A 22,001-nucleotide genomic window follows, 5' to 3' on the forward strand; every position below is an offset into this window, starting at 1 on the left:
GAGCATAGATCATCTCTAGTAAGATGAGATCAGTTGAAGACATGCTGCTTCAACTGATTCTCCAAGGTGACTCCTTCACCTATCATTGTGCTGCATCTCGTCATCATGCTGCACCTCACCGTGCTGCACTGCTGCACCCATCATCACAATGCTGCATCTCATCATGCTTTATGACTGTACGCATCACTGTACAACATCTCCTCTTGCTGCACTATGCTGAGCTCTTCATTGCACTATGCTGCACCCAAATGCATGCTGCAATACATTCTTGCTGCCGCCCTATGCGGCTGCCATATGCTCTTGCTGCTGTCATATGTTCTTGCTGCTGCCCTATGCTGCTGCCATATGCTCTTGCTGCTGTCATATGTTCTTGCTGCTGCCCTATGTTCATCATTACCATGCTGTACTATTGCAGCTCCATACTGCACCATGTTGTCACTCCTCTTATCACAATGCTGCACTTGGTTACCAAGCACGCAACATGTTGCACTACATTTCTTATGATGCCTATCATGCTGTAGCAGCGTTCCACGTCATGCTGCTCCAACATTCTCATATCTTATCATTTGCTGCATAGTTCACTGTTAAGAGGATTCTCTATATGCTACACTGGAAGTCATTCTGATACTAGGAGGGCAGTCTTCATGTTAAGACAGTCCTACCTATCCTCACATAGCAACATCAAACCTGCTGCTCAAACTTTCATATGGCTGTAGCCTTCGATTCTCCAACAGACTTCCAAACAGCCTTTAAAGGACAGCGGCATACCTTAATAGAATCCCTCCCTATTTGTGTTTCTGCCTGAGGGCATGTGACAGCCCTTTGCTGCCCTAAGCAAGCCCGGCTGTGGTGCTATGGCCTGCGGCCTAGCACAACAACATTTGGTCTTTAAAACATGTCACCATCATCACATGTTTAGCCCTCAAGCTCGGCCGAACAGCTAGCAGCATTTTAGGTCTGCGTTAGAAGTCTCTTTTGCTGTGATGATACCTGCGGCTAGGGCACATTTAACATCAGCTATCACCCTACCTTAGATCTGCGGCTAGGGCACATTTAAGGCCTCCTCATGACAATGGATTAGGGCATCCTTCAGGCAGCGTATAAGGGTAGATGAGGGCAATGTATAGGAGAAGATTTAGGTTGCGAAGGAGTCTCCTTACTGCGGCCAGATCTCCTCTCTTGACTGCGGCTAGACCACCCTCTGCGGCAATGGCATCATCCTCTGCGTTTAGGGCATCATCCTCTAGGACTGCTTTTTTCCCTTAGAGATTCTTCTTTCCACTAAAACCCAAAACATGTGGAGAAGAAGAAATCTCAAGAGAGTCGTGTGTGCAAATGACTTGCAAGGCACCTGTATTTATACCAAAACGTGGAGCACAAGTGGGGGCAGTTTAGTTGCTGGCCGACCTTGACGAATTGTCTTATAACACAAATAAATTCATAACTCCATGAATACTTATCGGAATCGGATGATCTTTAGATCAATACTACATCTCTTGATGAGAGGGATCCAAGAAAAATATCAACTGTCATTAATAAGATGACCCACATGGAGTTTGGCCCTAGTTGCCAATTTTAACACTCCCTCTCAACTAGGGAGAACTCCATCCGCTGATCCATATGTCTGACTGTACTATCTCTGCCATCAATGCCCTGCATTGCTCTGCTCTGCTAAACCATGAAGAAGAAGAATTGATCGAGAATGTCTCATACCATTCTCTACTAACCCGAAGTCAGTTTTATTGATCCCAGACCAATATCACAAGAGACTGTCTCAAACCACTCACACTGATCCCAAATCAGTTTCATTGATCCTAGATGAATGGAGGTCATCCTAGCATAGGGAGTACGGTAGATACAACGATGCGTCCATCGATAGTACTTCTATGGTCCCTAACCCCATTTCCCTGCTCATTGATCAGATGAGAGGTACTTCCCATGAGTCCTAGACCGCATGGGTAGGATGCCTCGACAAGAGAACTAATCATCCTGTTCCTAAGTCGCCACAGGGTATCATAGGGGAAGGCTGAGCCATTCACCCTGTACACAGTGTACCATTAGGGGAGGGTGAGTCTCCCTATGGTCGTGTGTTGCTCCAAGCAGTTCCCCAGGCCCCCCAGAGCTCAAAGCATGCATTATGCAAGACCGTTATAAGAAGGTCTCTGAATGAGTCCAAGTCGTTTGGGAAAGTCACAAATCTGACCTTCCCCCCAGGGCTTTGACAGAATGTCTGCGACTTGTACATTAGTCTCAATGCGATGGAGCCTCCTCACTCATTGACGTACCATATCCTAGATAATGTCTATATGCTGGAGCAATTATAGAATACGAGATTCCTCAACAATCGAATCCCCCCCCCCCCCCCCCCCCCCTTGGTTGACACAGAGGATTATGGTGGTATCCATCATGTGTACAAACAACTCGCTGAAGATCTTCCACAACCAAGCGGCTTCACACGAGATCATACTCGTAGCTATGTATTTGGTCTCAGTGGTGCTTATAGCAACTGACTTCTGCTTCCTGCTCATCCAGGATATCGAACAAAGCCCAAAGAGAACTAGCACTCGGAAGTGCTCTTGCAATCCTCCATACTGCCTGCCTAGTTAGCATTCGAACAATCATGCAGCTTCATATTTCCGACAATGTATCTCAATCCATGAGAGATTGTGCCCTAAAGATATCTCAGAAGATTCTAGGCATCAATCTAGTGTGGCTCAACCATATATGAGCTCACCATGCTAACTGCAAAACATATATCCAGACGAAAGTTCACCAAGAACATCAATGCAAATGAATTTATGAAACTCAGAGGCTTACAGCTTACCTTTCCACATCCGGAAACCAACTCCCTCTTACTTCTGCAAATGAGAGGGTATACACCTGTTAGAAATAGGTTGTCCTCAGAAGGTGTCGGTATTAGAGGTCTATCATCCACAACCTTCAAGCAATGGTTTGGATTGGCTTCACTCCTAGTGAATCTTAGCTTCATTAGACAACTATGAATCCTCTCATACTATGCCTGTGGTGTTTTGCTTCAAGTCATAGAGGGCTTTCTTCCACTTGCATACATGAGATTCCCGATCATGAATCTCAAACCCCTCGGGTTGTTCCAAACTTGTGGACCTGCTACATGAGGGGAATGGTCCCCATTGTAAGATTTTCCTTCGGTACATCTTGGACATGTACTTTCATGCTCCTTTTGAATTCAGGCATCTGAGTCACCTTCTAACTCACATCGGGTAGGGCCCCATAAATAGATATTTGGTGCTATAGATGAGATGTGACAACTGACATGGTCCCCAATGGACCTCCTGCTACTTGATACAACCCTGAACTCAAAAGCATCTTTGAAAATTCCATTTTCAAATACGTACCATTCCATCGATGAATGCCACCCTGAAACCTTTGACTTCCATTGCCGAAATGGACACCAGGTTCTTCTTGCGATCAGGTACATAAAGAGATTCTCATAAATGAATCGAGTTACCCTCATTCAAATGAGGGGTAACATTCCCTAAACCCTTTCCGAGATAGGTGGCATCGACTCCAAGTATAATCTCATGATTGTTCCCATCTCTACCAAATTATAGAGAGCATGCTTCTACTCGATGAAATGCCTTGGAGCACTACAATCAATAAGCCAGATTCCCAAAGAATCTGAAGGAGAGGGCTAATACAAGATAACTCTTCTTTATCTTATCAGAAATAACATTTGATTCTTCATACCTAGTGTTCCTTGCTTTCTTGAAGAGTCGGCCGTTTCCTTGATGACCTGCATTACCTATCATTCTTTTGATCATTGAAGATGTCCCTGGAATGATTGTTATCATCATCAAGTGATGTGTTCCTACCTCAGACACTCCTTCGCATAATGGCCAAACTTATTACACCCAAGGCTTCTGCCTTTCCTTCCACCCTTAGATCCGGACTTCCCAATGAGGTGATCTTTAGGTAGGCCATTAGAAGCTTCTGCTGCGCTATTCTGATAATATTCTCTGCTTCGATTTCACCCTTGGTGAATTTGAAGAGGGATGAGGAATCGATTGATCCTTTTGTCCTTTCCTGACTGTCTTCGGTGGTTGCTCTTTCACTCTTGCTTGGGCATTGTCTTCACCTCACCTTTGATACCATGTTGAGTTTAGGTATGTTCTATGCATAGAGCAATTTATTTCAATTTTCATAGTTAGCTCAATATCTTTTGCAGATTAGAAATCACATCAACATTAAAGTAAACCGCAGATAGAACATAAACATAAATCGCAGAAGACAAGCCAAGACAAGAAGACACAAGATGTGGTGCTAGCCAGGGACAAACCCCAATGTGGGGAAACCCTTGATCAATTCTTTTTATATGTTCTTCAATAGTTCAGCAGAGAGAGAGAGAGAGAGAGAGAGAGAGAGTACATTTACAACAAAAGTCAACACTTTGATTTATCTAGATAAGAGCATATAGATCATCTCTAAGAAGATGAGATCAGTTGAAGACATGCTGCTTCAACTGATTCTCCAAAGTGACTTCTTCACCTATCATTGTGATGGATCTCGTCATCATGTTGCACATCACTATGCTGCACTGCTGCACCCATCATCACAATGCTGCATCTTATCATGCTTTATGACTGTACCCATCACTGTGCAACATCTCCTCTTGCTGCACTATGCTGAGCTCTTCATTGCACTATGCTGCACCCAAATGCATGCTACAATACATTCTTGCTGCTGCCATATATTCTTGCTGCTGTCATATGTTCTTGATGCTGCCCTATGCTGCTGCCATATGCTCTTGCTGTTGTCATATGTTCTTGCTGCTGCCATATGCTCTTGCTGCTGTCATATGTTCTTGCTGCTGCCCTATGTTCATCATTACCATGCTGTACTAGTGCAGCTCCATGCTGCACCATGTTGCCACTCCTTCTATCACAATGCTGCACTTGGTTACCAAGCACACAACATGTTGCACTACATTTCTTACGATGCCTATCATGCTGTAGCAAAGTTCCACATCACGCTGCTCCAACATTGTCGTATCTTATCATTTGCTGCATAGTTCACTGTTAAGAGGATTCTCTATATGCTGCACTGGAAGTCATTCTGATACTAGGAGGGCAGCGTTCATGTTAAGACAGTCCTACCTATCCTCACATAGCAACATCAAACCTGCTGCTCAAACTTTCGTATGGCTGTAGCCTTCGATTCTCCAACAGACTTCCAAACAGCCTTTAAAGGACAACAACATACCTTGATAAAATCCCTCCCTATCTGCGTTTCTGCCTGAGGGCATGTGACAACCCTTTGCTGCCCTATGCAAGCCCGGGTGTGGTGCTATGGCCTGTGGCCTAGCACAACAACATTTGGTCTTTAAAACATGTCACCATCATCACACATTTAGCCCTCAAACTCGGCCTAACAGCTAGCAGTGTTTTAGGTCTGTGTTAGAAGTCTCTTTTGCTGTGATGATACCTGTGGCTAGGGCACATTTAACATCAGCTCTAACCCTACCTTAGATTTGCGGCTAGGGCACATTTAAGGCCTCCTCATGACAATGGATTAGGGCATCCTTTAGGCAGCTTATAAGGGTAGATGAGGGCAACATATATGAGCAGATTTAGGCTGTGAATGAGCCTCTTTACTATGGCCAGATCTCCTCTCTTGGATTGCGGCTAGACCACCCTCTGCGGCTAGGGCATCATCCTTTGCGTTTAGGGCATCATCCTCTAGGACTGCTTTTTTCCCTTAGAGATTCTTCTTTCCACTAAAACCCAAAACATGTGGAGAAGAAGAAATCTCAAAAGAGTTGTGTGTGCAAATGACTTGCAAGGCACTTGTATTTATACCAAAACGTGGAGCACAAGTGGGGGCAATTTAGTTGTTGGCCGACCTTGACGAATTGTCTAATAACACAAATAAATTCATAACTCCATGAATACTTATCGGAATCGAATGATCTTTAGATCAATCCTACACCTCTTGATGAGAGGGATCCAAGAAAAATATCAGCTATCATTAATAAGATGACCCACCTGGAGTTTGGCCCTAGTTGCCAATTTTAACATCACATGTATAGATGTTTTATGAATTTTGCATGCATAGACACTTTCTAACTAACCCTATTATTTTCTTTCCAAACCGTGCAAGATGGGTGGAGTCTGAGTTTGTTCTTAATAACATAACATCATTTGTCACAACAGTTTGTTGGCTTGAACAATTCCACATAGAAGAGTGACAAAGTGTCGTGTAGGAAAATGGTGTTTTGTAATGGTGAATGTACATTAGAGAATAGTGTTTGTAGTGAGGATGGTAATGAATGGTTGATTGCCTTGGGACTGGAAGAGCTAAGAAAATTATTACAAAACCCCAAGCAAGGTTTAATGGATATGATTGGGGGTTTATCATAACTGAATAAACAAGTTGTAAATATTAAGAATTATCTTTTTTGTATGGAGACTGCATATTCAAGGTATGACACTATGTTGCACGAAACTTCCAGGAACTTGACATTTCAGGCCGTACCGGTACCCAAAATGTTGAAACTTTGCTGAAACACTGAGTGTCGTAATCATCTATGAGAGTTAATATAGAGATGTTTTTCCTTCTGAATTGTCATCTATGGGTCTTATTCCTTTTTTTCTTGTAAGATATTGTGTTATTCACTTATATATATATATATATATATATATATATATATATATGTGTCTGTGACGTTTCGACTGCTGTTTCCATTTTTGGGAGGTGACATTTGTAAATGTACCCGTTTCGGAAACTCTCAAACATTTCAGTTTTTCGTGCAACATTGGTATGACATGACTTGCTTATTGCATTCATAAAAATGACAGTATAAGTCATATTCCAAGAGAAGAGTTGTAACCAAAGATAAAAGTACAAGGAGAGTTTATAAGGTTTGCATGGCTTGCAACAAAAGCATTATCAATAGAGTACAAGTTAGCACTAGAGAATGCCTTGTCCAAGTGTATCTGTGGGGAACAAAGACCTTGCTTATACATCCCTATAAAAAGGAAAAATAGCATGCAAAGTACTGCCACCGAGGAAGATATAGGGCTAAACATTTGTAATGTATAGATCTACCCAAGTAGAAGCCTCTTTAAGTCACAACCAAAATTGATACCTCAATCTTGGAGAGAGAAACTGCCTACCATAATCGGTAGAACAACAATAATCTTATTAGGCAACTATAATATTTGTGAGACAATATAGATAGCACTTGGGGAAGATGATGAGTTGCACTTGTTGAAAACCTGATTGGCTATGTTGCCTAACAAAGCACAGAATGTAGACAGAGATCATAAGGTGGGCCATTACAAAACATGGTTGGAATTGAAAATTGCATTCACATGAGAGTTTAGATTCATTAACAAATGATATATATATATATATATATATATATTGTAACTAGGCTAAGCCTAATGTTGATTTTTCTACAATAAACATAATAGAAACCAATTTTTATGATCTGATGATTACTTCTAATGATATTCAATCTTCTTATGCCATTGATATCATTAAGCAATGATAATAAAAAAATCTCAACAGTAATGCAACGAAAACAGTAGAAAACAAATAATATCATAAAGAGATAGCCATGCACAATAGAGACAATAAAATTTCCATTGGAAACCCAAACTTGGGAGAAAACCTCACAACTCTTTTTCTAGGAGAAATTCTTTTTCAGCAAGGGTTACAATAAAATGTCTAGAAATTTGTGCCAAAAACCAAGTCCAAACTTTAGCCATTTCATCCCTTTTCTGCTCCTACGAGTGTTTGCTATAGAAGAGAGATGATTGTTTGTGAGTGATTAAATGAAGTGTCACATTATATATATATATATATATATATATATGTATATATATATGTATATATCTATATATATCTATATATATATATATGTATATATATATATATGTGTGTGTATATATATATATATATATATGTATATATATATATATGTATATATATATATATATATGTATGTATATATATATATATATATATGTGTATACAAGTCGAATGGGTGTATTTACCCTAAGGGACACACCCTTTCATGGTGGGGCCAACTTGCCTCTTTTGAGCCTACATGAAACCCAAAAATAAAATTTATTTTATTTTGATTTCCATAATTTTTCTAGGCCGACATAGGAGGTCTGTTGGCATGTGGGAATACCTCCCGATGTTACACAAAAATCGACACTCCCTCTTAGCGAGGGAGGTATTCTCCTTGGCCGCAACAGATTTTCCTTTAGCTGAAATTTCGCCTTCCTTAAGAAGAGTTTATGAGCTTGTTATGTTAATGCATGTAGATAACTCCATCTTGGATTGGGCAATGTAACTCCTCATATGCATGATAGTATTGAGGATTGAGGGCTTTTGGCCAAAGTCTTTTATGGCTCTTTAGGCAAATGTATCAATCTCCTTTTGTCAAAGTCCTTTATGACTTAGCCAAGTCCTTCTGGCAACCAAGTCCTTTTGGCTTCTCAGGAGAGAATTTTCCTTTGGACCATTCACCTTTCTGGTCAAAGTCCTTTATGACCTAGCCAAGTCTTTTTTGTTGAGAAATCTAGGGCATTAGCATTAGATGATTTCTCTTTTATTAGTGCTCTTTTAGATTAAGATCTTCTTCATGTTAGATTATTAGTGCTCTTCTTCATCAAACAGTAACCCATGCATGAACATAAATACACAAGAGACACAACATGTAGGCTATGAGCTAGGGCCAAAAGCTCACTCTTTGAGAGGAAAATCCGCACAAATTCTTCTTATAGAGATTCCAATTGACGAATACCAAGACTAAGGCCCTTGACCTATTAGCCACTCCAAGACCAAGACACAAGTCCTCTTCTGTCATTTCAACCTTCTTATCATTACCGAGATCTTCATCACTTCTTTGACACCGAGATCTTCATCACTGCCTTGAAATTGAGATCTTGACCACCGCCTTGACACCGAGATCTTCACCACTGCCTTGACACCGAGATCTTCATCACAAAGATGATACCTTTACCACAATAGTATCATCAACAAACTATAGTTACAACGAACTGTTATGTTATCAATGAGACCTTACTGCACTTTGATGTGACACCGAGACAAAGGTATACTTCACTGTAAGGTAGGTCGAGTCCTTTTAATGAGACAATCTTCTGCATTCCTTCCGAACTATTGATCAAGGAGATCCGAACTTGTTACTGTGCTCATCCATCCGAAATATAGAGGGATCCGTATTCCCTTTGACTGTGATTACATCCAACCTATTTACTGTACCCATCTGAATCCTATCCGAACTCCTTTTTGCCTTCTCCACCAAAAATCTCAGAGATATGCGAAGTCTGTTCTGTGTTAATGCGAAGAACCTAGCCTCCTATATATAGGGATTCATCTATATATTTAAGCCAACCTGAGCATCTGAATGGGTGGGTCTCCTTAATGTGAGCCGACATTAGTTTGTCACTTGATTTAGATGCTGCGACATGAAGAGAGGACTATGTGCTTGTCGTTGGAGAGCTTCTAGACAATCGTATTAACCCAAATACATTTGACACATGCCTAAGAAGGGTTCTTCATACATGACCTAGATTCTTTGACTTTTAATGACCAATCCTAAGGCTCTCAATGGGAGCCATCTAAAATAAAATCACTTGCTCATGAAACCCATGAAGCAAGGCTTACAATAATAATAATTTTATTTTCTTCATTACATCATTTACAAAAGTCACAACACTCCCTCTTAATTAGCGAGGTATTCATAATGGTACTTGGTCATTCTCAATCTGAAGAATTTCTCATAAGAAGAATCAGATTGATAACCCATTTGTCTAGCATCATATCAACCAACATTATCACATAGCAAGGCCTTGACTAACAACTCTATCCACATGATCAGAGCAGAATGCTGGCGAGACCAATGATTCATAGACACCATAATCATCGTCTTTCAAGGTACATACTTCACCCGGGTGTTCACAAAGTATGACCTTCTTTGGAATATTCTTATCTTGGATAGCCAGTCCACAACTACTCTTATCTTGGATGCCCTATCTCATCCTCAAAGAGCATCTGATGCCAGATGATTACCCAATCCTCCATTCTGTCTTCCCAGGTGAAGACCAAAATGATGTGTCTATCTCTCCCTTTCAATTAGGGAGGACATATCAATTCCAATAATGGAATGTACTCATTCCTATGGAAGGAATGTACCTAAGCTTCTTCTTGGCTTAGGATTTCTAGGTTTCTTCCAAGTAAGAAACTCGCTTTTAGGCTCCCTCTTAATTAGGGACTTACAACAACTCCTCGATCAACTGCTTGAAGAGCTTTTGTTTTCGATGTCATGAATTTCTTTGTCAAGGAGTCTTCATCTTTTGTGGCTTCTTCATAGGGCACATACCATCCATCACTTTCATCCATGGGTCAGTCATGTCATTATTCCTTTCATCCGAAAGTGATTCATTAGTCTTCATCTAGTCTTGCTTCATGTCATGCTGCCTTCTTCATGCCATTTTTTCCGGAAGGATCTTACAGTCTTCTATATGGTCCTTTTGGAAGTCATCCACAGTGCTTCCCTTTGGCAGTCCCACATAAGCCCATTCAGATATTTGTTCAAAAATAAGAAATGAACACTTAAATGAAGGTTACCTTTGTGATGGTCTTTCATCATGACATCTTCCAGTTTACATCAGCATCCTGCATACATGTTGACATATCTCCCAAAGATATTCATTGTCAAGGGTCTCCATCATTTCCAGACTTCCATCAAAGTCTTCATATATTTTCGGGAGATTTCCTAGCAAATCTTCTTGGCCTTTCGGATGTTGATTTCCTTTTCCATGGTTGCATATCTCACGATATCTTCCTTCCTTTCTCACATTTCATTCCCAGGAGCTTCCAATTAGAGTTCCTCAATTGTAGTCAACCACCTCATACTATATATGAGGACATATTATGTTGATTTCGTCTGGTGTGAGCTATGCCTTCCTGCATCCTTTTCAGAGGAGGAGATTCTTTTCCTTTGATCATGCTTTGTTGAAGTTTCTATGTTTACTTAGTTAGAAACCCTCCATGCACTTTATCTGATTTATTCCTACCTACTTGTTATTTTCCTTAACAAGTTATTTACAATGTAAATACTGAAAATAAACACTAGTGCATGCTCAACATATTACAGATCAGTAACTAAAAGAAACAGAAACAAACACACCATATGACACCATTATTTTTGGACTAATGTCCTCGGAAAAACCCAATGTGGGAAAATTGGTGCAACTATCTAAGGGTTTTCTTATTAAGCAATATCAAAGTACAATCTGGGTGCCGAAACTAGCTTGTAGATATCCTTGCAAAACAAAGTCATTTTACCAAATTTGATTATAGAATGAAAGATATTTACTTGACAAGTGAAAATGAAATCTTCAACTTGATCACTTTGATGGTGGTTGAATAAGATGTATTAGTGCTCCTTTTGGATGATCTTCTTCCAAATGAAAAAGCCCTTCTTGAATAGAGGAGATTGCTCCTTTTATGATGTCAACGCCTTTAGATCTAGCTTCCTTTGTTGATGGTGATAGATGAGGATGTTTTGCTGCTTCCAAGGATAAGGAGGTGATCCTTGTTGCAATGATAGGGAGCTTGCCTTATAACTTTGAATATGATGATAATGCCTTCTCGCCTTCAAGATACTTTGACTTCTCTTGTAGTGCAGATCATAAATGCTTCTAGGATTTCGACTCTCTCCAAGATGATGTGATCTTCGATTTTAAAGTAATTCAAGCTACCTTGCTTTGTAGATAACTTGATGAGGGTCTTTGTGGTCTTTTGATGATGACTATAGGATTCAACACTTTTGCTGGAGTAGACTTCTAGCTGCTTTGATGTGTAGATCTATTTGTCTTGAGTAGGAATAAGGCTTTGGCCTTTATAATAGTAAACCTTCTTCTATGATCTAGGGTTTGATTCTCCAAAGTAGATCTCGACTTTACTTTGATATTCTTCAATCTTGCTTTGATGGCTTTCTTGAAACTTGATCCTTGAGTGTCTCTTGGTTGCATGCCCTTTGCTTGACTTTGATTCCTTAGCTCAGATACCATGTTGAGAAATCTAGGGCATTAGCATTGGATGATATTTCTTTTATTAGTGAATGCTTGTGAATTCTTTTGCTTGTTTAGATTAGGATCTTCTTCATGTTAGATTATTAGTGTTCTTCATCAAACAGTGACCAATGCATGAACATAAATACAGAAGAGACACAACATGTAGGCTATGAGCTAGGGCCAAAACCTCTCACTCTTTGAGAGGAAAACCCGCACAAATTCTTCTTATAGAGATTCCAATTGATGAATACCAAGACCAAGACCCTTGACCTATTAGCCACTCCAAGACCAAGACACAAGTCCTCCTCTCATTTCAACCTTCTTATCATTACCGAGATCTTCATCACTGCCTTGACACCAAGATCTTCACCACTGCCTTGACATCGAGATCTTCATCACATAGATGATACCTTTACCAGAATAGTATCATCAACAAACTGTAGTTACAACGAACTGTTATGTTATCAGTGAGACCTTACTGCACTTTGATGTGGCATCAAGACAGAGGCATACTTCACTGTAAGGTAGGCCAAGTCCTTTTAATGAGACAATCTTCTGCATTCCTTTCGAACTATTGATCAAGGAGATTCAAACATGTTATTGTGCTCATTCATCCAAATTACAGAGGGATCCATATTCCCTTTGATTGTGATTACATCCAACCTATTTACTATACCCATCCAAATCTTATCCGAACTCCTTTCTACCTTCTCCACCGAAAATCATGCGAAATCTGTTCTGTGTTAATGCGAAGAGCCTAGCCTCCTATATATAGTGATTCGTCCATATACTTAAGCCAACCTGAGCATCCAAATGGGTGGGTCTCTTTAATGTGAGCCGACATGAGTTTGTCACCTTATTTAGAAGCCGACATGAAGAGAGGACTGTGTGCTTATCGTTGGAGAGCTTCTAGACAATCCTATTAACTCAAATACATTTGACACATGCCCAAGAAGGGTTCTACATACATGACATAGACTCTTTGACATTTAATGACCAATCCTAAGGTTCTCAATGGGAGCCATCTAAAATAAAATCACTTGCTCATGAAACCCATGAAGCAAGGCTTACAATAATAATAATTTTCTTCATTACATCATTTACAAAAGTCACAATTACATGTCATTATGAAGACCAAACCTAGTTACACTTTTCAAAACTTTTGCTTTAAAGATGAATTACATCTATCTCCTTCGGTTGACTTAGCCAAATCCTTCTAATTTCAAAGGAGAAGATGTATCCATTCCTATAATTTCCCTGGGTCATTCACCTATTGGTCAACCTAACCAAGTCCTTTTGGCTTTAAAGGTGAATGTATCCTATAATTACCCCTATAATTTCCTTGTGCCATTCACCTTTCTGGTCAAAGCCCTTTATGACCTAGCCAATTCCTTCTGGCTTCAAAGGTGAACATTTCCATCTCCCCTGGTCAAAGTCCTTTATGGCTTTAGGAGACGGTTTGCACAATTCTCGCAAAGACCTCATCATTCGCTTCTAATGAGGGAGACATTCAACATCATACTAAACTTGTCTTTGATGTATGTCCATAATCTGCTCATTTGTGGATATGTATTGGGGCTCTCTTGCTCCTCTCTATATCATGTATTAGATGAAGTGGTTCGGCCATGTTCTTTTGGCTTCAGAAGCAGGTCTTCTTGTGGTAGTCCTCGCTTCTCCCTTTGTCATGTGAGCAAGTCCTTCTGCCACTGCTGGCCCCTCTATCATTTAAGTAGGTCCTTCTGCTATTGCTGCTTCCTCTTACTGGGAGAACCCTCTTGTCAAAAGCCTTGCTTTGTTCTTCCTGATGCTGCGATCTATTGCCACAATCATTCCTTTGGTAGCCTTCACGATGTACCCACAAACCTCATTTAGGAGGCCATGGAAGAAACAATTATAACCAAGAAAAAAATACAAAGACAAGAGGCTCATCAAGGAAAAGTAAAAATAATCTAGGGAGAAAAATATGAAGTACTTCTCTCTTGATTAAGGAAGATATTACAGAGGGTTGTAGGGAATTGTCAACTCCCTCTTGACTCTTTCCTTTTGGCAAAGAATCATTGAAATCCATTTGCAATCTTTATCAAGCTCGAAATGCTCGTCCTTATCCTCAACATCAAGGGCTAGGGTTTCTTCATCCTATGGATTAACAAGCCATTTATCGAGCTATTTGGCCACACCAAAGGCTCAACAACATGCTAGCATCTCCCACTTGCATTCAAACCCTAAGTCTTCCAATTCTTGTATCAAGTTGTCCTTTGGCTTCTAACCAGCGTGCATTACCAGTTCCGCTACAAAAAAGTTGTTCTAATACTTTGACAGGGAGAATGACACTCGATCAATAACTGGTAATAGTTTTACTTTTGAATTGTAACTAGGTATAACAACAGACATAACCAACATATTGAAATCATAATAACTTCCATGACCTTGCATATGTATGCCACTACAATATACCAACAACCCCAAAGAGATCATTCCCATTGTCTTAGTAGCATGAAAATCCTGATCATGACTCTTTGCATGCGATCTACAGCTACAATGGTAGTTATCCATAGAGCTATGCACTCATCATTACAACAAACAATCTTGAGGGGTATCCTTGGCAAATTAATCCATATGCAGGCTATCGCTCCTCCTGTCAATCGAACTGATGTATCACTAGATCGCACTGTTACTCATACTGCCATTAATCTCCATCTCATCGAGTTCTTTCACGGATTTGAACAAACAATGATTCTCAAATTGCAAGTTGATATATTGTTCGAGTGACGTGCCATTTTCTCATCGAAAAAGGAAGAAACTGTAACCAAATACCATATGAATGCACGATCTCCACATGGAAGTAGAAATAAGAGTGTATCGATATCCGAGTATCTCTGCATTGTTAGTTTTTGGTAGCAGCGAACATGTGTTCTAGTCTCTATGGTGTTTATGTGGCTAAGCAACACAAGATCTCTAGAACCTAGAATATGTGTCGCAAGAAAAGCATTGGAGACACCATAATTAGATTAATTAGTCGATAATTAAATATTTCCTAAGTTTAACTTAGGAAAACTGGTTAATTAAATCAGATTAATTGGGGAAAATTGATTTTTCTGTAGTGACTTCTGGAAAAGTCACTCGATGGGGTCAAGATGATCTTAGCCATCGATTGAAATTAGATCATGGCCTTTGGTTGTCCAACAAAAGATTATACGAGCAAGTCGATGGGGTTTGGAGAAGAAACACAAGACACTCGAATAGTTCGAATTACCGAGTTGCAGTCATTTAGCAAGGGTGCAATTGAAGCACAGGGAGACACCAACAATGAGGTTCCAACAAAGATTTGGGAGGAGGATTCTGGAGAGGAATTCCACAGGTTTTCCATTGTCTCTATGGCAGGAAAGGAAGGCTAATTTATCTGTAGGAGAAGGTTGAAACAATAGTGCGAGTTAGCAAGTTTACCCTCTGTATGTAGTAGGAGCAATATTTCTACTTCCAGTTGCCAGAAGAATTCCCAGAGGACGTGCGAGTAGCTTCAGGAGGCAGAGGGAGGCAAAATGACTTGCAGGGAAGTGATCCCAGAGGCTGTACGAATTTACCAAAGCAAGTAGTGTGCATTTCTTGGCAGCAATGTGAGTGCCAGGGAGGAGTGAAAGTTTGCTGGGAGAGGCTAGCTAGAGGCCATGTCGATTTGTAGAACAATTTTTTTGTCTCTCCAGACTATTTTGCCAGTGGAGACTATGATTTTCTAGAGCTTTGCTATCATCGAGCAGGCAAATCGTTGTACTCTCAAATTGCTGAAGATTAATACTAATATAAACCCTCATCTGTTGCACTGGTTTTCTCTTCGAGGTTTTTCCAAGGAATATTCTCCAAAAATAACAGTGTCCAATTTATTGTGTGTGTGCGCATTATTTCTCAGTTCCAATATTTTATTTTCTGCAACGTTTTTTTTGTGAAGAATTGCAGTAGTGAATTTTTGTTATTTGCTGTAAAGTAATTTACATAAGACAACTAAACTGCATAAGTTAGGAGAGTAATATCTAGTTGCCGCATTCGTGGAAATTTCACATGCATCACTTCCGACAAACCATAGGACTAGTTTTTCTTGACTACCATAATAGTATTTCACTCAATCTTAAACAGACTGCGGAATAATTACTAGCACTCATCTGAATTGTAACAATACCAATCCAAACTTGACTACAATGACCTGTCTAATCTGTCAACCATGCCAAATATTTTGATATCTTGTCTAGCCACCATATCAAGATGCATCACCACAGTTATTCTGTTGTTGCATGGTCCTCTCCACAACAATAAGAATTGAGCAATGGAGTTATTGTGATTTCTTCCTACAAGTTGAGCACATCCTAGTCCAAAACAAAGAGCCCCAGTAACCTCCTATTGCCCGCCTCTTTCCAATTAGTGGAAGACGACTTCAATCTGATAGTGACAACAATTCTCTTTACTTAAGAGCTATCTCAAGTGATACTCCCTTTGATAGTGACTCTCCTTTGTAGTGGTAAACAAATTCCTACTTCTATTGGATATGATGAAGACTCTTCCAAATTGATATGGCAACTCCTTTCTCCAAATACACAAACAAAAATGGTGGGTGCAATTGTTCCTTTCACCATACAGATAAACATGGTGGCCATATGTTATAATGTTTATATATTATGGTGCTTAATTCTGTACCCGACCATTGATCTCTCCCTAAACACTTCAAATCATTCTTTAATTCACACGTCAGCCAACCTTCAGTGCGAGAATCATCCCTCACATTCATCAATGGCCTCTTGACGATCGCACACAACATAACATGTCACAAAGCATATCATATGTAGTCGATCCACTTGAACATTCTCAACGTGTCGTCACAAACGTGGCTTGTCTGGCAGTCAATATCAACTTATCACATTGCAACGAATGAAAACAACAAACCCTGGAACTTGATTTAATGTGTATGAGCAACCATCATGTAAATCGAACTGGGTATATCACAACTAATCAACCTTAGTTTCGAGATTTATGCATTCAACAGATCTTCTAAAGCGTCATAACGATCATCGTATGCTGTAGCCATGATAATGAAGTTTACTTTTGTCCAATGTTCAAGCAATAGCTAGGTCATCGTGAAAATAAATGAGTTAGAGACGCAAAGAACGCAAATTTGACAAAGCAACGGTAATAAAAAGAATTCGTCCGAAATCTATATTAACTTTTTTGGGTCCTCCTTCAAACTCGACCATAGAACCTTTTGAAATTCAATTGTTTTGCAAGGTCACCATTTAGCAGAACAACACTTCGGCCCTACTTCTGAAGAGTATGAGACCTTTTGGCCTCCTTCTAGACCTATGGCCTAGCCTCAGAATAGGCTGCGACCTTTCCTTGATGCCTTGGTTGACTCTGTTCACCAACTGAGGCCTTTCAACCCTCCCAGTTTACGGACCAGAGGCCTTTTGGCCCTCCTCCTAGACACAAAAAAAGTATCCGCTAACCTCTCAGACAGAAAAACTAGAACCCTCCACCTCTTCTTGTCTTTTGTGGCTCTTCTCTTAACCTTGCTTTGATTCCATGTTGATTTTTATACCATAAACATAGTAGAAACCAATTTTTTGATCTGATAATTACTTCTAATCATCTTCAATTAGATCATAAATAGTCAACAATGCACAATAGAGATCCCTGGGAAGCCCAACAACTCTTCTTCAAGGAGAAATTCTTCTTCAACAAGGTTTACAATAAAATGTCTAGAAATCTATGCCAAAACCAAGTCCAAACTTGAGAAATTTCATCCTTTTTCTGCTCCTATGAGTGTCTTTTGTAGAATGATTGTGTGTGAGTGATCAAATGAAGTGTCACATCATGTATATATAGAATGGGTGTATTTACCCCAAGGGACACACCCTTTTAGGGTGGGTCTGACTCTTCCCTTCTGAGCCTACATGAAACCCAAAAATAAAATTTATTTTATTTTAATTTCCATAATTTTTTAGGCGGACTTAGGTGGCCTCTTGGCATGTGGGAATGCCTCTCGATGCTACAAAAAAATCAATGCTTATCTCAAGGCCAACTCGTCTGTTGGATGGGAGAATGATCCACCCACTAGTGGGATGCTATCACTAGGATTATACAAAGTTCAGTTGAGCTTGGATGCCCCTTGGATTAGTTTATTCCCCCCCCCCCCCCCCTCCCCCCCAAAGTGGCTTCCATCTTCAACCGCTCCCCATGATATTTGAACCTCTAACCTATTAGGGACTAAACCCCACTCAAATCAACTAATCTACACCTAATGTGTATTAATAAATAAATATTAATCTCAAGAAAGAAAAGTGCATGTCTCTGGTTGGAGAATCTAGGAGGGTAGCTAATTAAACCAATTCTCCGTATGCTTAATAATTGCTTGTGTAATTTAGTTACCTTCTTATTGTTCTTTATTAGATCTTTTCATCAAACAATTATCAAGAGCTGAAACAATAAAGACAATAGACACAAGAAGTAGACCCTAAGCCACGTCCACAAGTTAGTAACTTAGTAATATACAACATATTGAGTCTCATGATTCATCAATCTTAAAGTTTCAAAATTCAAAATATAACATTTATCATCATTGATCACCAAAGCTGTACTTGTAAGCTAAGTGTAACCATTACAACAAATAATTTCTAACATGAAATGAAATGAAACAACTTTCAACTTTCATGAAGCATCATATTCATAATTCATTACTAATGAGTTATAATTGCCAACTTCAAACTTAAATTGTCATATATTGTTTAAAAAAATATCATAATAAATATGAAAGAGTCAAGAGTTATAAAAACCACTAGAAACTAGAAAAGACAAGTAAATCTATTATCTATTGCTTATGCTTGGGCCTCTTGCCACCACGAGAAATGTCTAATTTTTTAGTCTTGTTGGAAAATCAGGATCTTTGTCATTAATATCACCCTCTAAGCATTAATATCCAGTATCTTTGTCATTACCTCTGTATCTGTATAGGGATCTTTGTCATTAATATCACCCTCTAAGAATTAACATAAGATAGAAAAAGCATAGCATGTCAAGTCAAGATTTTGTTTGAGCGATGCGTACATTTTAGGAGGGTCATGATAGAGGAGTTCGACAACCAATGTCACTAACATCAAGGTACATAGAGGGATTGGTGCTCTTGATTAAATACGAGTTCCATATCCTAATACATGACAAAATTCAATGGAAACATTGCAATCCCCCAATCTTGAAATCCTGACAAACTAATAAGTCTGCTGGATTTTGAATGAAATCTAAAATTCTACTTTTTCCATATGAAATCCAATGAGGTCGGAACCACTCTCAAACCTCCCGAGTCATTTCATGTAATGTTAAAAATTTAAGTTCACTTTTACTTTAAGAATTTAACATTACCATGAATCGCATATCAATACTAGGGCCATAGGCTTGATCATTAAGCTGCCCCACTCAAAACTTATTTGTTTCTTTGAAAAAAAATTGCATTTGGAACATTACTGCAAAAAAATAATTGCAAAAAAGGCTAAATGCTTCCGAAAAGGTAGGGATCGTTTTTTTTAGGGAGCGCGCTCCTGCTCGGAGCGCGAATTGAGAGCGGGAGTGGGTAGGGGGGGGCTCCCCCGCAACCCTGGCCAGGGAAAAGCCCCTCCAAGGGGAAAACCCAAAAGAATCTCTTCTCTTCATATAGAGTTGATCAAATGAGAATTCCAAGACCTTAAGACCAAAGTTAGCCTCCTCCAAGCACCAAGTCATCCCTTCAATAAGATCTCTTCCAAACAAGACAAACGTCTCCTCAATTCAATGCAGTCAAATCTCTTCCAAAGAAAGTCAAATTCGAGTTCGGCCCCTACAACAAAAGTTTTGACCTCCCTGCAATAGAATTTCAGACCTGCAATTATGTCTGCAAATTCAGCCTCCTGCAATCCTGAAATTTTCGTATGTATGAAATATTCTTGGGAAGATTTCCCTTGTTTTGACTTTTACTTCTTTTCTCCTTGATCTTTGACTTTTTTCTTCTAGATATCAAATTGTAGAAGTGTGTGTTCAAGTGAGTCGAATCACCTACTATATATATGTTTTTCATGAGGTCGAATAACCCTCTCTAGGGTGTCTTTTAACTGGTAGGGCCTGTTACCCACCACTTGTGGGTAGTATATATGGGAGAATTTTTTTCTCCTAGATGGTCCTCAACCGGTAGCCAGCAACACCTTGGAGCCCTCAGATAGCTCAATGTGCCATTTTCTTGGCCACTTGAGCTAGCCATGTGCTCCCTCGTCCATCCGTTATAAAATAATGTTTGAAGGTGGGCCTCCCAACCCCAAAGGTGTGGCTTTTCATTGGTATAATTGAGTAATTTTCCTTGTCATGAGCACTTTGGGGCATGAATTGGTGGGGGGATTCGACAGAAAGAGTGGGTTAGGTTTGCATTCTTGTCTCCATTGCTCGATTTCGTGGTTACCCTTGTATCCTAGTCCCGTGGGATCCCCTTTACTAGACATTAGCTTTAAGATTGGCACTACACGGGAAATCCTGATTTTGGTTGCATGGTCCCGCTTCTCGACACCACCCACATTGCTCCTCTTCCACTCATTTTAGACCCATCCATCTCTTTTCCCATCCAGGTCCACATGTGTCCACGAGGTCCACATAGGGTTAGCCTCCCCTTCCCCTTGTCAACACCTTGGGTTGGGCTTGGAACAATGCCAATGAGGTTGATGCAGCGAAAAAAAAGAAGAAAAAGCATAATTTGGCTCAATAAGAAATGTGTCACAAAATATAAAAGATGGTTGAGAGTCGAGACATACAAATTTAGCACGTGGGCAAAAGTCGAACATAAGCTCTACCCCTCATTCATGGCCATCACCCTAGTTCCTATAGGCCCTAGATGAGCCCCCTCCATCATTAAGGAACCCATGATTGTCCCAACCCCTGGTGGGCAATGAGCTGCCCCACCTCAAGGGGGTATCCACTGGTATGTATTACACATCATGCTCTCCATCCCTTGGAGCCCCTAGTAGTTATGAAGAAAAATCAATCAAAGGGAAAAGGCATATGAAGAAGGGTGGAAAAACAAAGGTCGGGGTAACTCATGTACCATTATTTTTTCCCTCCTACATTCATATACCCAAGTGTGGGCTTCCCTTGTTATAGCTACCCAGTGTACCTTGACATGTGGTTTGGATGCTTCCCCTGATCTCCACTCCATTCCATCATTATATCATTTTCCACCTTCCTCTTAAAGGATGTACTATGGACATGCCATCCCCTTTAGAGGTTGAGACCACCTAACAGGGTCCTTGGTTAACCCCTAAGTTGCACGAAACGGGGAAACGGGGAAGCGAAACGAAACGCGGAAGCGAAACGAAACGCGACCTCCCCAAATTTTGGAAACGGGGAAACACGAATATATATATATATATATATATATATATATATATATATATTAAAAACATTTAAAAATTATTAATATATATATGTGCAATCATAAAGCATTAATGATACATTTACTTAAACATTTTAACATTAAGATTAAATTTACATCACAATGATCACATTTACTCATGAGTCATCACATAATGAAAATAAAAATATAGGAACTGGAAAATCCAAAATCAGCCTTTATTTATATTAGTATATGAGGCTACAAGTACAATAAAGACTATAAGGCTGCAAGAACTATAGAGATCTACTTTGCTCACTGCTCAAAACACCAGCTACTGAAACAACTGCCAATCTCCAAGAGAAACTCCTTGCTGAATAGTGTGATGAGAGAATGAGAGGCACTACTCTTTTATAACTTTAGAAATGGTTTCTAGAATAGCTTAGAAACCCTAAAAAAATTTACAAACTAATTAGAAAAAAAAAAAATTTAAAAAACAAGTGATTTTTTGGAGGAAACGGGGCCCGTAC

The 22,001-nt window shown here is 39.7% G+C and overlaps 1 protein-coding gene across 3 annotated transcripts in view; it reads left to right on the plus strand.

Annotated features, from left to right (window-relative positions):
* LOC149144169 (F-box/RNI-like superfamily protein) overlaps positions 1-22,001 on the plus strand; it is a 334,943-nt gene that overhangs the window by 192,519 nt on the left and 120,423 nt on the right. The window lies entirely within an intron of this gene.

The sequence above is a fragment of the Pinus tabuliformis genome, chromosome X, assembly GCF_031772625.1.
Source record: "Pinus tabuliformis cultivar Carrire ecotype Pingquan chromosome X, CPIR1, whole genome shotgun sequence".
Classification (NCBI taxonomy): Eukaryota; Viridiplantae; Streptophyta; class Pinopsida; order Pinales; family Pinaceae; genus Pinus; species Pinus tabuliformis.